The following is an 18,662-nucleotide window of genomic DNA, read 5'->3' on the forward strand; positions in this document are numbered from 1 at the left end:
GTGTCTCTCAGCAGCAATTGCAGGTCGCTGGAGCCCCACCCACGTCCCTGGGCCTCCCTACATTGGTGCAGAGGCCTAACTTCCAGCTGCTCTTCCTGATTGCTTTCCGGAAGGCTGCTCCATGGCACACAGAACAGACGAGAAGTGTGGAGGTCGAGGGCAGGGGGCGAGGACGAGTGAACTGGGGGGAGGAAGGGGTGCTAACCCACACACCTCCATAGATTTCAGCCAGGGGCCAGCAAGACTTGGTGTGTGAACACACTAGCTCTCTGGGGGTGTAAATCCAAGACTCACGTTCGCAGTAACAGGGCTTTTAAAGCCTCCTTGTGCGTATGAACACTTAGGGTTTTGTTCAGAATCCTATTCTGACTCAAGTAGTTTCCAGGTGGGACCTGAGACCGGATGGATCTAACCGGATCCCAGGCAGTGCCAGTGGCCGTGACCTTGAAAAGCACCCAGCATTTCCTCACTGGCCTCCCAGATCTTACTTTCCTGGTTCCCACAGGGTATTTCCCATTGTACCTGAGTCCTGGCCTCAGGGCTGCTGTCTGGAGAACTCAAACTAGGGTAACACTTTATGGAGTTTGCTTAGTTATTGACCTTCCATCCGGGAAGCTCCTAAGATGCATTTAGCTGAGTAGCACAGAACTTATTTGCAATTCTTGGGCCCCAGGCCAGATTTCAGCTTGCCCTCCCCTCCCCGTCACTCCTCCTTCCTCTCTTTCCTTTCAAGGCCATACTTGATGTTTATTTTAGCCAAATGTCATCTGCATCAGAGGTGGGTGAGTCACAGCAGCCGGCCTGTGTAAGTTCGAGGTATTTTGGAGCCCAGCCATGCCGGGCCGTATATGTATTACCCACATTTGCTTTGGGAGCTACCTCCACCTAAGACAGAGATCATATGGCCTACAAAGTAAAAAGTGTTTTCTCTCTTGTCCTTTACAGGAAGTTTGCTGACGGCCAGAACGTCATTAAAACAGGTGATTTGCTCCATTCCATTTCTCAATCCTCCTCTCACCCAACCTGGAATAGCTTTTTCCTGAAGGCTTTGCTGCCTACCAGCCTCAGGTTGGTGTTAGGCCTACCAGCCTCAGGTAGGTGTTAGGGAAAGAGCACTGGACTAGGAGTCAGGAGCCTCCTGGTCTGAGTCCCGGGTTGTCACCTTCCACCTGGAGGATGATGGGAAAATCAGCTCTCTAGAGCTCCGTGTCTCCTCTGTGAGATGAAGGGCCACCCCAGATGGGAGTTGTAGGAACTTGCCGAATCAAAAGAACCACCGAGGCACTTCCTAGAAACAGGTTCTTGGGCTCCCATCTTGACCATAATGAGCAAGTGGGGCCAGGGTGGGGCCTGCGAATCTGCACATTTGCCAAGCAAACCCAAGAGCTTAGGAACCACTGATCTAAACCATTTCCAATGAACTTCTGGTACTAAAATGTTATGTGGCTATAAATAATTTTAGTGAAATGGACCTCCTCTATGGATATACATATTATGTGCATGAATATTTTTATTTGTGCTGTGTTGCTGGTGAAGGAGCTGATCTTATGATTGTCTCTTTGAATCTTTCAGAAGGGGTGTGGGACGTTCCTTGAGGTTACAGGTTTTCCTTGTAGACTGTGTTGCTTGAAGAAGCCTTTTATTTGTTTTAAGGACTACAGTACTATTTATACCATACCTGGGGGAGGATGGATAACCAACCGAAGCTTGAGAGTCCTACTCTTTCTTGTATTATCCAAATGATCATTTCTGTGTTCAGAACGAATGAGAGGAGATAGGAATAGACTAGGGTTCTCCACCAGGGGTGGTCTGTGCCACCCAGCTTCTAGTAGGTAGAGGCTGTGGAACACCCTACAGTGCACAGCACAGCACCTACAACAGAAGTACCCAGCCCTGAATAGCAACAGCCCTGAGGTTGAGAAACCCTGGATTAGACCTGGCTACTCATTAACAACATTTTTGAGGGTGTGAGTGGACTTAGAGGACTGTACTGAGTGCCCAGTATTCCTACTTCCAGCACTGTCTCTTCTGTGAAGACTTCCCAGATTTCACGGGACTCCCAGAGAGGCAGTTCGTTTTCACCTTTCTCCTGCAACCACCAATCACACCCTGTGGCAAATGTTCATTTGTCTTCTCTCCTCTATTATTCAACTTCTCCAAAAACAAAGGACGAATAGGATCTCTATAGACATGTAGAAAGAGAATTATGATGAAGGATTGCCTCATGTGATTCTGGAGGCTGAGAAGTCCCATGATCTCTGTTTGCAAGCTGGAGACCCAGGAAATCCAGCAGTATAGGCCTAGTTCAAAAATGTCAGAGGTAAGGAAGAGATAGATTCCTACATTCTTGAGAAGAGGAGCTATTTGATGGAAAAAAATGAAGCTATAGTAGTTCATTTCATACCAAAATAAGTTCATAGATGTTAGCATTTAAATATAAAAATCCAAAATCATAAGTGAAAGAGAAAAATGTACATAAATAGTTAAGTGATTCTAGAAGGTGGATTTCCTTTTATTAAAAAAGGATTTATTTATTTGTTTTTTTGTTTGTTTATTTATTTCAGAGAGAGAGAGAGAGAGAGAGCACGTGTGCACAAGGGCATGTGCGTGAGTGGAGGGAGGGGCAAAGGGAGAGACTCTTTAAGCAGACTCCCCACTGAACACCAAGCCTAATGCAGGGCTTGATCTCATGACTTTGAGATAACGACCTCAGCTGAAACCAAGAATCAGACACTCATCCAACTGAGCTGCCCAGGCGCTCCTAGAGAATGGATTTCTATGAACAAAAAAAGGTGAAAGAAATATTAATAAAACTGAGGACAGTTGTCATAAATATTAAGGACAAAAATTGAATAACAAATATAATAAGCACTTATATCCAAAATATATGTTATCATGACATTAATATCACATTAACAAGAAAGCACAGCCTAATATGAGGTGAAGAACAGAGAATTTGCAACCATGTTATTTGATAAATATGGTGCTATTTGATAGACACACAGATGTTTAACTTTATTAGCCAGTAAAAAAAATATAAATAAAAAGAGATATAATTTCCAACTGTAAAATTTTAGGCAAAGTTTCAATAATAATAATAATTTTAGAGAAGGTATAATATATACATTATTTATGTATGTATGAACAGGTGTAGAAATAATTGAAATAAAGTAAATCCTTCAAAATATTAATTCTGTATCATCCATGGATGAGATTATAGGTGATTTGAATTTTCTTTCTTAATACATCTTAGGGGGCATTTTGTAACAAGCAAATATTTATTAAGTTTATTTGTCATACAAGAGTAGTTTTTTAAAAAAGTTCTGATATCATAAAGCCATAGAATTACTAGAATATCATTTCTGAGAAGCACAGGCCATTTTTCAGATGGAAAAACGAGGATCTAGAAAGTGAGTTGCTGTCCCTGTAAAACTGGCTGTCAGCAGCGCTATTAGAGACGGCCTTAAAATGATGAAAGACAAAGAAGAGGTGCTTATTAGGGTCTCACCAGCTGCCTGGACAGCAGCTGAAAACCCAAAGGATTTTATAATTTGCAGGGAGGTCACTTGCATGGACATCCCGAGAACTGGCGATTGAATGTTATACTGAGTAACGAAAACAAGACCGTCACTGAGTGAAAACCTGAGTTTTAACATTGACCTGTTATCTCAGAAAAATCCAGTTATGTGCTACTTTCAACTTATTGGTTGATTTGTCTTGTCAATTACCAGGAGTCCCTGCCTCCCTGCCACCCCATCCTCTCTTTCTCTGTGTCTGCCTTCACCAACATCTAAGGAAAGGCCTTTGTCTACCAGGCACTGTACTAGGAACTGGGCAATTTAAAATGAGAGAATAAATAAAAATACCCCTCCCTGCCCACCCCCACAAAGATGTACGGATTGCATTAGTAATGATTTCCCCGATTTTGCCCATGCATGTGGGTAGGTAAGCTATTACCGCAGGGGAAGGTTGAGACGCGTGCTTGGGATCTGTTTGTATGCCCTGCCCACAAGATGTTCTGAGAATCTACAGTTATTTCAAAATAAAAAGTAAAATGAAACAAAACAAAAAAATAAACGACCACATAATTGTTAGAGGCAAACATGTTTTAAAAATGATTAAAGAAAACAATTTAGATGAGACAAATTCCATTTGACACTTCATGAAATGGGCAGTCTCCATTCCCAAGGGTCCAGAGAATTGCAAAATGGGGTGGAAGGCAGGAAGGTTTTTTTTTTTTTTTGAAGATTGTATTTATTTGGGATATATATAGAGAGAGTCAGCAAGCATGGTGGGGGTGGGGGTGGTGGCAGAGGGAGAGGGAGAAGCAGGCTCCCCACTGAGCATGCAGCCTGATGTGGGGCTCCATCCCAGGATCCCCGGCTCAACCGCTGAGCCAGTCAGGCGCCCCAGACAGGAAGCTTTTATAGGACAGAGAAGGAGCAACAGGGAAATAAGACTAGAGCCGCGTTGGCGGTCGGCTGACTTGATGGAATGTTTCTGGCCACGTGGAGACATCAAGGGACATGACAGAGCCCTGAGTGTCAGTGTGCCCACATGCCCCCCTGGGCCTGAGCAGCTCTAGCCGGGCCTAGCAGTTTATTCCCACACGCGAGTACAGGTGCACACAACAGGGCAGACACAGGGGCAGATGGACTGTCTCAGCTCCTGTGGCTCCTCTTGGGGCTGTAAATAAGGGACTTGTGAGCCAGCAAAACAGAAGGTGACACCTAATTCATAGACATCTGGGACCGGGATGTGTTTCTGAAGGTCACCAGGCATCTGTGGATCACCAGTGCATTATGGATCGAGGCTAGAGGGTCTGAGAGAGGGGGTGACTAATGTTGCAGGACCCTGACATAACGCTGGCCGAAGTCCCCAGACTTCCAGGTACTGCAGCAGGGCCACCCCTAGGGACTCAGGGACTCGTCCTCAGTCTCTGGGATGCCCACGGGTCCCCGCCGGCCTCCCAGCTTCCAGAGGCCTGTCCCGGTTTGCTCGCCACCAGATGGCGGTGCGACACAAGCATTCGTGTCACAGGCCTGCCCTGGCCTCGCCGGTGACCCAGGAAGCTTTGCCTCTCGTGTTTGTCTAGGCACCACAGCGGGCCTGCTACCCTGACATAGACATAGCACCTACACCATGACACAGGCCAAGAGCTGAAGTCAGAGGAGGACGTCCGGGGGACGCAGCCGGCCCGGCCGTGTTCTCTCCCTAGCTGCCAGCCTCCGGTGGATGTCGCACACGGAGGTGCGCCGTCAAGGACAGTGTGTATCTGTCCCTACGGGGAATGATGCTGATAATTTCACCTTTGGGGACTCACTTCCTGCCAAGGCTTATGAGGTGCCCACTGTTTCGGCTCTATCATGGGGCTGATTGGAGGCGCCCCAGCCCGGTGCCATTTCCTTGTTGTTTGGGAGCATCAGTTTGAACCATACTAAATGGCTGTTTTTCTTTTTTTTTTTGTTTACATATATTATCTAGTTTAATCCTCATAATATTATAGATATTATTGTCCCCATTGTAAAGATTCAGAAGTGAAAAATAACATCCCAAAGGATACCCAGTTGGAGGTAGCAGAATTGACTTAATGGCTGTTTTTCTTAGGTAAAAACTGAGCAAATACAGGAAATATCATGTGTGTTACCTTTAGATGCATTCTTTGCATTACCTTCAGCCTGCGTTTTCTTTGGCAGAATTTTTTTAAGTGCTTGTCCGTTTTGGAGGAATTGGTGGCCTAAGCCGTGTAATATATAGCTCCTCCCTGGGCTCGTGCTGTCCCTGTCACGACATGTTCAAGGCATAGACTGCGGCACCCTGATGCTGGGGGCTCTCACGCCTTCCCCAGAGCTCCTATATGCCTTAAGAGACCACCGATCCCCTGACAGCCCCCAGGTGAAGGCCTGATGTCAATCCAGATGACTAAAACCTTATTTTTTTCTCCTCTTATTTTCAGATAAAAAAATGTCACTCGATCATGATATTCCTGTGACTGCAGATTATTTTGCCATCCAACTTGCTCATTTTATAAAAGAGGAAATAGGCCAAGGCAAAGCTCTTTCTTGGGAGGCAGGTGAAAATTTAGTTTTATACAACCTTGAACCACATAGGACCATGTGCCGCCTCACCAACATACTCTGACTACCCTGAAAATGGGGCAGGGGAGAAAGCTTTAGAAGAATCCTAGGCCCGAATTCTCTATGGGACACCTACTTATGTTGTCCTGGGTACAAATCTTATCCTATTGTCCCCAAAGTTCCAGAGACCTTCACTTTGATGCTAAGATTAGAGATTTTGTGATGTGATATAAAATTACCTTTTATCATTCCAGCCTCAGGAGAAATTGTGCTTTTTAAGGAAAAGTTCCCTGAGTTCTTTCAGCCCCTGAAGCAGGTCACATATCACCAGGTTATAAACTTCCTGAAGGCAGTGGGTGTGTCTAATTCGTTAAATGTCTCTACTTCCCTCAGTGGCTGGTTCAGTGTCTTACATCTAGAATGTGGTTAATAAGTGCTTACTGAGGTGGATAGAATTTCCATGTAAGACATTTGATTTTGGACAACGGCTTCCTGAATTGAACATTGTTACCTGTAAATGTGTGGTAGGACACGAGGGAGGGCTTCTCCCTTCTGAGCTCTACTGTGCTCAGTCCTATAGAACTTTCTGCGATAATGGGAGTGTTCTCTATTTGAGCTGTCTGATGCCTTGGCTGCTAACCACAAATATCTTTTGAGCACTTGAAATACGGCTAGTGAGATTGAGGAATATAATCTTTAATTTTATTTAGTTAAATTTTAAATAATCATATGTGGTTAGTGGCTACACATAGGACAGCATAGAAAATCTGGATGGTAAATTATTGAGCTGTAGTCGCTTGGAACTTTAACACTTGTCCTTTCTCTTACAATGATCTCCTTCAAAACACCTCACCATTTTGTACCTCCTCCTCATCAAATGACTGCCCAATTTTCTCTCTTATCCCTTAAGACTCCAAGGAAATGTTCTTTTACCTAAGTGCTTATTTTGTTCAAAAGTTCATCATCTAAACAACAACAATTACAAAAAAATCTCAAAGCAATCAGGAAAATAACATTACGTGAAATATAGAATTGATCCTATCAATCTCTTAGGGAAGATGTGTCCTGGGTCCTTCCAGAGGCAGCAGTGACAGGACCATTTTGAAGCTGGAGCTTCCAGCTCAATGGGACTCCAAATATTGGCTCCTCTTTAAGGGCAAATGTGTAATCTGATCTTTTAAAAAATATATCCATATAGTTTCCTTTGACAACGAAAAGGTTAGTATTGAGTCATTACGTGCTTTATTTCCTGGATTCAGATCCTTGAATATGTAGTTACCTGTTTAACCCCCACTCTCATTCTACAGGAGGTGACTTCATCATCACCTCCTCAGGATGAGTGTCCTGGTTTCCCTCACTAATCAGATTTCCGTAGGACACTTTCTCTTAGCATCTGGAACCCTCCTCATAGGGTTGTTGTAAGGACAAGTAAAATAATGCAAAGCAAGCACCTGGTGACTCAAGCCTGCAATACACGCTCCTTGCATACTAGTTGTCCCCTTCCTGTACTGGAGGCACTCTATCCAGATGGAGAACCTGAGCCATGGTGAAGTTAATCAATACCGAACCTTGGGTTTAAGAAGCAAGGCAAAATTGTCAACAGATGAAAGGATACCAAGGTTACAAGTAGGTCAAGGTGGGTAGTACGAACAGGCTGGGATGTAAGTGTAGAATAAGGCAGAGGATGTGGTTCAGGTCTGTATCTGGGAAAGAGAAGAGATTGCTGTGCATTCATTGTGATTCAGAACTACCTAAATGGAAACTAAAGGATATGTGCAGGACAATCCGGTCAACCCCTTTATAGTTAGGCAAGGCAATATCTTAACCATTGGGACATCTGTCCATATAACCTTTCGGTCCTAGTCCATAGACTTATTAAACCTCTACATGTTTGTTGTACATTGTATCAATTTGTATATCTTCTCTCTTTTTATAGTATTTTCTCCTTATTTTCTCACATACTGTCTTAGTCATTCTGAAATAACCCAAACCATTTTGTATGTGGCCCTTTACATCTTTCTCTGTGCTTATATTCATATACAAACAAATGTATATTTAAAGCTTTTTTAATATTTATTTTTGCATAAGTTAGGCTGTACTTTATACATTTATTTGCATCTTGACTTTCCATACATCATATATATCCAACATCTGTTTGAATCGCTCATACAAAACCTGAGATGTGCGCTGAATTTGGAGTCTGTTCTTATCCCAATCTAAGACAAACCAGTTTTTTATTTTTGTGAGAACAATAGATAGGATACTTTGAATTAACTTCTTGATGAAACATTCAATTGCAGAATAAAATTTTTAAATACCCTAAAATTCATTAATGACCTGTTAGGAAGGAAGGAAATCAAAGAAATATGTGGATTATCAAAGACACTTACATTCTGAGGACATCTGCTGAAACCCCAGGTAAGTTTAGTTTTGATTGTAATGGTCTCGTATGGATGGGAAAAAGGAGAAAAACCAGATTCCACCTGAAGTGAGAAGAATAAGAGACCCCAAATATGGCTGCCACCCACAAGTCAACACAGGCTGAATAGGAAGGGGAAACTAAAAGTAAAGCTGCCAATCCCTCAGGCAGGGAACAGCAAGGAAAATGGTCTGCCTTGAAACTTGTACTAGATGAAGAGAGCAAAATAATCAATGGATGGATTTTAGTAGTAGATTAGACACAGTGAAAAAAAAATAATGATGAATTGAAGCCTAGATCTGAGGAAAGTATCCAGAATGAAGCATAAAGAAACAAAGAGATGAAAAATAGTTAAGAAAGATTAGGAGACACAAGGATAGAGTGAAGTGGTCTCATATTTGGAGTTTCAGAAGAGATGTATAAGGGAGAGGAAACATTTAAAAAAATTTTTTTATTGGAGTTCAATTTGCCAACATATAGCATAACACCCAGTGCTCATCCCATCAAGTGCCCCCCTCAGTGCCCGTCACCCAGTCACCCCCAGCCCCGCCCACCTCCCTTTCCACCATCCCTTGTTCGTTTCCCAGAGTTAGGAGTCTCTCATGTTCTGTCTCCCTTTCTGATATTTCCCACTCATTTTTGGGAGAGGAAACGTTTGAAGGGAGAGTGGTAGGTATCTTTCAGATCTGATGAAAAGCACCAATCTTAATATTTAAGACTCGAATCCATCCTAATCACAATGGAGGGAAAGAAATACACAGCTAGAAGCATCACTGTTAAACCTTAAAATCATCAAAGGAAGAGAATATCTTAAAAGCACCTAGAGAGGGATCCCTGGGTAGCGCAGCAGTTTGGCGCCTGCCTTTGGCCCAGGGCGCAATCCTGGAGACCCGGGATCGAATCCCACGTCGGGCTCCCGGTGCATGGAGCCTGCTTCTCCCTCTGCCTATGTCTCTGCCCCTCTCTCTCTCTCTGTGTGACTATCATAAATAAATTAAAAAAAAATTAAAAAAAAGCACCTAGAGAAAAGTAGACTATTTACAAAAGAATGGCAATTGAATTGAACTGACTTCTGAACAACAACAATGAAAGCAAGTAGAGACAGAGGAATTTTGTGAATGTATAGAGGAAAAACTGTCATCCTAGGGTTCTGCAGCTCAAAATCTACTAGTTAAGGTGTAATAAAGACATTTCAAGAAAGAATAAAAACAGAATGTTTGCTACAAACAGGCTCTTACTACAGAGAATTCTGAAAGGATGTACTTGTGGAATAATAAAGGTGTTCCTAGTTGGAAAGTTCATAGATACAAGAAGGTATGATTAGCAAAACAGTTGTATGTGTGTGTGTGTGTGTGTGTATGTGTGTGTGTGTGTGTGTGTGTATGAAGCAAACACCAATTATATAAAACATTTATGGTGAAAAGCCAAGACAGAATTAAATAGAACAATAGCATGCAAATTAGAAATGGCTGATTGAATGAAAACATTTTAAAGCTTTGCATTTCATGGGATGAGGGTAAATATATGATTAATTTTAGACTTCAATAACTTAAATATGCATGCTGTAATCTATATGGGAATATGAACTGATAGGAATAGTGATTATAAATTCCAAATTACTAAAAGAGTCCATGGAATAAGAAAAAAATTCAATCCAAAAGAAAACAAGAAAGGAGGAATAAAATGCACAAAAAGTGAGACAAATAGGAAGTACAAAACAAATTGGTTGAAGTAAGCCCAAATATATTTGTCATTGCAAAAAATTAAATTGCATACTTTCAGTTAAAAGACAAAGATTGTTAGATGGGTTTTTTAAAAAAGGCAAATTTAAAGCATCAGGATGCACAAAAACTAAAAGTATAAAAAGTGATGTAGCAGCAAATGCTAGTCATAAGAAAGCAATACGAATAACTTTAGATTTTAAGGCCAAGAATGCTATGAGAAATAAAGAAGGTTACTACATAGGGAGAAATGGTTCACATTATGAGAAAAATATGAAAATTCTAAAGGTGTATTTGCCTAGCAACATACCCTCAGAATGCATAAAACCAAGATTAGCTACAAGAAAAAATTGACAAATCCAATATTATACTAGGGAGATTTTAGTACAATTTTCTCAGTAATTGATAGGTCAAGTAGACGAAAGTATTAATAGTCACATGAAAAAATGGAAAAGTGCAAACAATATACATAATCTCATGTTTAATAAAGTGTGAAGCAAAAAAAAAAATTGTTTCAGGAGGCGCCAGGGTGGCTCAGTCTGTTAAGCGTCTGCCTTTGACTCAGGTCATGATCCCAGGGTTCTGGGATAGAGCCCTGCCTTGGGCTCCCTGCTCAGTGGGGAGCTTCCTTCTCCCTCTCCCACTGTTCCTCCCCCTGCTCATGCTCTCTCTCCCTCTCTCAAATAAATAAATAAAACCCTAAAAAAAATTCTTTCAAAATGTTACATTTAGCACATCACCTTTTTAAATTTTTTTTAAATTTTTATTTATTTTATGATAGTCACAGAGAGAGAGAGAGAGAGAGAGAGAGAGAGAGCAGAGACATAGGCAGAGGGAGAAGCAGGCTCCATGCACCGGGAGCCCGACGTGGGATTCGATCCGGGGTCTCCAGAATCGCGCCCTGGGCCAAAGGCAGGCGCCAAACCGCTGCGCCACCCAGGGATCCCTGCACATCACCTTTTTATTAAAATTATATTTACTTTTTAGGTGTACACACATTATGTCATAAGACTATATTTTATTTATTTATTTATTTATTTATTTATTTATTTATTTATTTATGAGATAGAAGGAGAGAGAATGAGTGATCAGGGAGGAGCAGAAGGAGAGAGAGATGAACAGAGCCCAATGTGGGACTTGATCCCACAACCCTGAGACCATGACTTGAGTCAAAAATAAGACTATATTTTAATAAATAAAAGTATGACAATGACAAGATTCAGTAGAATGATTAGTTCAGATGAGAAGAGGCCTAGGGACAGAACTGGTGAATCACATAATTGAATGTAACTTGTCACTATCATAGTTTATGTGTGGGACGGTGGGTATGTAGGTGATTTTCCCTTATTAAGATGATAAATGGGGCATCTGGGTGGCTCAGTGGGTTAAGCCTCTGCTTATGGCTCAGGTTGTGATCTCAGGGTCCTGGCATCGAGCTCCCTGATGGACTCCTTGCTCAGTGGAGAGTTTGCTTCTCCTTCTGCCCTCCATTGGTAAAACAAATTACATCGTATGACACAGACTTTGGGCATCAGGCTTTTTTTCCTGCCTCATATGTTGCAAATGTTTTTTTATCTTGACAAATATTTTTCTCTTATTTTTATTCTTTTCTTTTTTCTTTTATTCTTTTAACTTTTATTCTTATTCTCCATATTTTTTGTGGCTGTTTGGTGTTCTTTGACACAGATGGATCAGGATTGGAACATAGAGCTCTAAACCTTAGCTCTTTGAGGTTCTCAGTTTCCCCAACCATAAAATGGGAACACTAACATTTGACCTGGCTCCTTGTTGGTAGGAAGGTTAAGGGAGTTTCCATGAAGCAAGGAACAGGATTCACTAGTTTGGGATTCTCGTTTATAGGTGTGTATAGGGCTTGTGGACAAGCCATAACCCAGGGGTCGGTCTTTACCATGTGGTCTCAAAAATAGGAAAATGAACCAACCCCACATCACCACCGAAGTGATGTCAAAACTTTAACCCCACGATGTCTCTATGCAGTTTTAAAGTTTTGGTTAAAATGAAAATTTTAAAGAACCAACATGTTCTTTTAGGGAATCTGTCTTCTCTTCAACAAAGAACTAAAAGTGACTTTACACGAGCAGATTCAGTGAGGGTTTTCGTCCTCAAACAAAGTCGCTGATGGGCTTTGATATTTAGTGGGAATTTAGGGAAGTCTCTCTGGTTCTAGGAATTAATATGTTTTGATGGATGTTACGTTTTAATAGTTCCCAGGTTCAATTTCTTAAAAATAATATATTTATTTATTCATGAGAGACACATAGAGAGAGGCAGAGACACAGGCAGAGGGAGAAGCAGGCTCCTCACAGGAGCCAGATGTGGGACTAGATCCTTGGACCTTGGGGTCATGCCCTGAGCCAAAGGCAGACGCTCCGCCACTGAGCCACTCAGGAGTCCTCCAGGTTCAAATTCTTTTTACCAAAACTGAAGTGAGACAGACTTGCCTTTCAAACCAAAATTTTCAACCAAAATCATGAGTTGCAGAAACCCCAAGGCCCTCAGTGTTTCCAGGTCCAAAAACCCAGTTTAAACAACATGCTTGGGGGGGTGGGGGAAGCAGCCCTTGCCTGGGGCCTACTGCTACAGAGCTCTGGGAGGGTTCGCTGGCATGGATTGTTTGACAAGCGGGTAAGGTGGCAAGAAATTGCCCTCTCCTTCTTACAATCACAAAATTTAAGATCCTGCCAGCGTCACAAGCCAGGGTGAAAGAGGGTTTTACTAAAAAAGGCAAAAATAAAAAATAAATAAGGTAAAAGAGAAAGAAAGAGAAAGGAACCCCCCACCCCCAACTGAAGGTCCTCACACTGCTGCCCAGGCGGAAAGCTCGGGCACCCTTTCTCATGTGAGCAGGAAACTCTCCTGTGGGAAGAGACTCATGTTAATTCTTGGTGCAGAGAAAGATGATTTTCGGAACAGGTTACAAACCCTCGACTGGGAGGAGGTGGACTTGCTGGACTGGCCTTCTCATTGTTCCTGTGATTCCACCCCCACCCCCGCCCCCCTTTTCTTTTTTGAAATAAGTCCCCGGGAATTGCCAGGCAATGTGGGAAAATATTGTGACAAACATAGCTGTTTACGTTCGCGGTGGGGGCGGCGGTTTTGTTTGCAGCTCGCTATCCCGCTCCTTTCAGGCGGTCTGGGCAGCTCGGATTCCTGAGCTGACATCTGCTGTAATGAGAGTCCTGACGGGAATAGATTCGCGAAATGATGGGCTCACAATGGGCGGGAGCTGTTCCCCAAACTTGCCCTGAGATAAGCAGATGGGATCTGAAAATAGAGCGTTTGAACCGATTAGGTCGAGGTGAACGCATTTATTCAGTGCAGGGGCGCTCGTCTGCCCCCTTAACTTGTCATCCTCGGCCTCCCCCCCACCCCCACCCCCCAGCCTCCTGCGCGCTCGCCCGGAGCCAGGCGTCCAGTTCCCAAAGCAGGGGCACGCTGGGCGCCACCTCGTGCCAAGCGCCTGAGCAACGGGAGGAGGCCCCCTCCCGCCTCGGGAAGAGGAGCGGGGCGACACATGGGCTTTCCCACTCGCTGCACACAAGGCCGATTGTGCCACTTCACCTCTTCGTGCCGGGTCGGCGCCCGGGGTGGGGAGGGGGGGGAGGATGCGGGGGACACTGAAGGCCCCCCACGCCGCCCTGCCGGGGGAGCAATGGCACGTCCCGCTCACCCCGAGTCCGCAGGGCGGCAGGTGCCTGTGACACGGGGGATTCCGGGCGAGCTGAGCCCAGCCGAGCCCCTCGGACGCCCGCCGCCTGCGGTCGACGCAGCTCCCCTCTTCGGGGAGGAAGCCCGCAACAGACTGGGGGTGACCTAGGCCCACCCCGGGCGCACGGGGGAGCCCTCCTTGCACCCCTAAGGCTAAGCCAGGAACGCGCACATGACCGCTCGAGCCGCCCGGCCTGGGACGCATCGGAGCAGACCCGGGCAGGGTGACTGTGGGGAGCTCAGCCCTGAGACGCTGCTGTGTGTGGCTGGGGGGGGGGGGGGACCTGTGACAGCTCCACAGGGCCAGGGCCACCTGACGATGTATGAGAGGACGGTGGCCACACAGGGAGGCTGCGGGACCAGCTTTTCAGGGCGCAGCGAAAGCAGAAGCTTAAACTGCAGGAGAGGCGGATGCGGGAGGGGAAGCTAGGCCTCGCCTTGGTGGGCAGAGCCGCGGTCAGGGCAGAACGCCCACAGCAGCGAACGGCGGGTGCGAAAGGCGGGGTGCGCCTGTTACAGCCCCGGCCTTTTGGAGAGCAGAACCCCCGCCCCCCAGAAGCCCAGCAGTCCGCGGAGCTCGGATCCTCAGATCCCCCCATCCCTGACTGTCTCTAGCCGCCAGCCCACACCCGCGGATCACGCTAACTCACGCAGGCGGTTGATGCGCGCATGTTGTTCGGATCAGGGTGTGCACCTGGAGCGGATCCCGAGGCTGGGGCATGAGCAGCCGTGGCCCCGTGGGTGCTGGTGAGGGCGCCCACCCGTGCCAGCACAGCTCCTCACCGACAGGCTGACTGAGCGGACATTTCAGGTGCTACATTCTGGAGACAGCTGCCTGCTGGTTACATCCTTGTTTATCAAAAGAAATCCTAGCTGGGGACTCCCCTGGAGCTTGATATTTGTGGCTGTGCTGGTGCGAGAGAGAAGCGTGGAATAAAGAGAAACGGGGGACCTTGTGCCACTTGCATTGGCATGATTTGAGATGGGTTCTGTGCAGAGTGCGGAGACCGAATCACCTCCACTTTGAGGTTGTGTTCTTCATGGAAGCTCCCAGGTACATGGAGGAGAGCCAGTTGCTGGTTTTCATAAGATCATGGGGAAAATATTAAATCCAGTTGGAATTGGTGCTTTTTAAAAGGGTTTAAGCTCCTTATCCTTTGGAAATGTTACGTAGTAGAAAGTAGTTGAGTTTTGTGTCCAGAAAACTTGAATTTTTTTGCCACTTTACCACTTACTGGCTACGTGGCATTAAATACATCTCTTAACTCCTCTGAGTCTTGGTGCTGCAGGACGAATGTTGTGTCCCCCTAAACTTCATATATTGAAGACCTAACCGTCGACGGGATAATATTGGGAGGTGAGGTATGTGGGATGTGCTTCAGCCATGAGGATGAAGCCCCACGATGAGATGAGTGTCCTTATGAAAAGAGACCCGAGAGACCATCTCATGCTGCACCGGGTGAGGACACAGCAAGAAGGCGGTTGTCGCAAGCCAGCATAGCTGAAACAGGTGTTAAAAAGAACCCGACTGTGTCTTATTCTGATTGAGGATTATGTTTTTCTTTTCAGAGGTAGTTTCATAATTTCATTATAAGAATATTATTATGGATTCTCTGTCATTTATGTCGAGGACTAAAAGGCATAAAATTGGGCATTCTGCGCGGTTGAAGGATGAAGCACAGGAGGATGCTTGGTCTCTTGGGACCCGAGCAGTTGCTTGGGATAGCCACCCAGGAGCCTCCCCTGCCTCCTACCGCCTGGGCCTGTTGAGAATTGTGTAGCTGCTTCAGTGTCCCCGTGTGTAAGTGGGACCATGATGGCACCTGCTGGGCAAGGATAGGAAGACAGCCTGGGCTCATATATACAGAGCCCATGGACCAGTGCCCTGTGTCACCACTGCTGCCACACCACCTCCTGTGCAGCTTTTACCACCATCACCACCACCTTCACCTCCACCATCACCACCTTCCCCACCACCTCCACCTACTTCACCACCACCTCCACCTCCACCACCACCACCACCACCACCACCACCACCACCACCACCGCCTTCACCTCCACCTCCACCACCATCACCATCTCTACGACCACCGCCACCACCACTACCACCACCACATTCACCACTACCTCCACCACCATCACCATGTCTATGACCACCTCCATCTCCACTACCACCACCACATTCGCCACCACCTCCACCACCACCACCATCTCTATGACCACCTCCACCACCATCTCCACCTCCATCTCCATCACTACCACCACTACCTCCACCACCTTCACCTCTCCCTCCACCACCATCTCTACCACCACCTCCACCTCCATCATCACCACCACTTTGTGGAGCAGCTCCACAGCCAAATCTTGGCCCATGTTAAGAAGAATTCTTAGAGGAGCTGAGTTGCCTGCTCAAAGCATGTCAGCCACACTTGTTCTTTAAGACTCAGAAACTCCATGTAATACTTTAACAGTTAATATAGTAGCTGAGCCAGGTGTGTTTTGTGATTAGCATCCCTTGTGCTCAGGAGAAGGCCACCCTAATCAACACCAGATGTGGGTATTGTGGGTGTGGGGCTTCCTTGTTTGCTATAGGTCAGAGAGGCCCCTGAAAATGTTTCTTGGAGATGTCTCGTGCCTGTGTCAGAACTTCTGCTCACCCATATCCTATCTATGGATGGATCTGGGAAAAGTACTTCTGTTCATTCTGCCTCTGAGCCATCATTCATCACAAGACACTCTGTCAGGGAGTGGACTGCACCTTTGTGACTGATGAATGTCTTGAGTCAATCATACATTTCAAATAAATCAAAGTTGATTAGGTCCAGCCTCACTGTGTCACTGGGCTGACAGTCGTGGCAAGGTTGATGGCTGCCTGGCTTTGCCAGGTTTGTTCACTGGTGGCATTTTAAAGGGAGGACTTGCCCACTGTTGGCTGTTGCTTGGGGTGATCAGGGGAGGGTGCTTGTGTGAGGAAGCCAGGGCAGCATATCTCCCTGGTTTTGAAACAAAAAGGGCACACTCAGAGAACATGACCACACCTTTCTCTCTTGCCCCCACTCCGTGCCTCAAGGAGTGTGGCTGGCCATGATGGGGCCCTGCCTGTTCTTGCCAACATTTTGATTCCCTTCTGCAGCCCCATCCTCTCCTCCCAGGCAACAGGAAGGGACTGAGCTGGAGGAGGAGATGCAAGTTGCTGGGCTTGTCTCCTCTTTCATCTTTCTTTGTAGGTAAGTTAAAGGCCAGAGAACAAACAGGTGATAAAAGAAGAAATCCTTGAAAGATAGGCAGCATGGTCTGAGTGGCTGTGAAAAGAAGCTAAGAGACACAGTCTGGTTCTGTTACTCTAAACCTGCTTAGGCTGAGAAGAAAGACAGAATAATTGGATTAAATTGGCAGAAAAAAGATGTTTTGAGGAGCAGGGCTTGGATAATGGCTATGTTCTTCCAAAGCTTATAGTAGGGGCCATGTCCCCAGATGTGCCTATCTGTGAGTGAGTGAGCAAATGAATGAATGAATGATAGTGATGATAAGGTCTCATAGGCCTGGCTTCTGACCTTAAATTCGCCGCCTATTATCCCTGCAGCCTCAGGAAAGTCCCTTCCACATTCTGAATCTGTTTTCTTACCTTTAAAACCAGGCTCCTGATCCTTCCTGGCAGGACTGTGCAGAGGGTTAAAATAATACGTGTAGGCACTCTGTGCCCAGAAGTCATTGTTAAGCAATTATTGTTTTACATCAGTATCACTTAAAATGGAGTTGTCACGCTTTTGGAATATGGGTGCCCCTTGGTAACTTGAAAGTAGATTACAGATACCCTCCACATCAAGACGTGCATCACTGATGGAGAGTATACATCCTGGGTGAGGTCAGTAACTTGTCTGTTTATTTGTTTGTTTATTTAAAGGATGGGGGAGTCGCCAAGGGTGGGGGGGAATGTTCAGCAGGCTGCACGCCCAGCATGGAGCCCAAGGTAGGGCCGGATCCTGAGACCACGACCTGAGCCGAAGTCATATGCTTAACCAACTGAGTCCCCTGGGCACCCCAAATGACATTTTTTTTATTTTTTTTTATTCATTTATGATAGTCACACAGAGAGAGAGGGAGAGAGGCGCAGAGACACAGGCAGAGGGAGAAGCAGGCTCCATGCACTAGGAGCCCGACGTGGGATTCGATCCCGGGTCTCCAGGATCGCGCCCTGGGCCAAAGGCAGGCGCCAAACCACTGCGCCACCCAGGGATCCCCCAAATGACATTTTTAAATGAATTTATCTGATTAATCATGACTCATTTCCATACACAGGTAGGCAGATGGAAATGATGAGCCATTTACTCTCGCTGCGTACAAGGCACGGTGCTTATTAAAGTTATCACAGGTTCTTGCACAAGCCCCACTGATTTCCAGGTGACTGGGAGCCACCAGTGGAAACGACTGGACTCTAATTATGGGTGGGCCATCTTTAGAAGAGAGGATTAATTTATCTTCGTATTGATAGTCAGCCATGTTGGATGGAGGCAATGGCCTCGCTACACAAAGGTGGTCCTCCGGACTAGCATCGTTCAAAGCTGAGATTATTTTCCTCTCTGACAGTGATAGTTTTGGGCTTCTCTAGCCACATGAGCCTGCTAGATACCATCTCTTCATAATCTTCATAGTGATGAGGTTGGTTTCCAAGCTGACCTACTAAGGGTGGAAGAGTAAGTAGCCTTTGAGGACGTT

Source organism: Nyctereutes procyonoides, unplaced genomic scaffold, assembly GCF_905146905.1.
Source record: "Nyctereutes procyonoides isolate TBG_1078 unplaced genomic scaffold, NYPRO_anot_genome, whole genome shotgun sequence".
NCBI lineage: Eukaryota > Metazoa > Chordata > Mammalia > Carnivora > Canidae > Nyctereutes > Nyctereutes procyonoides.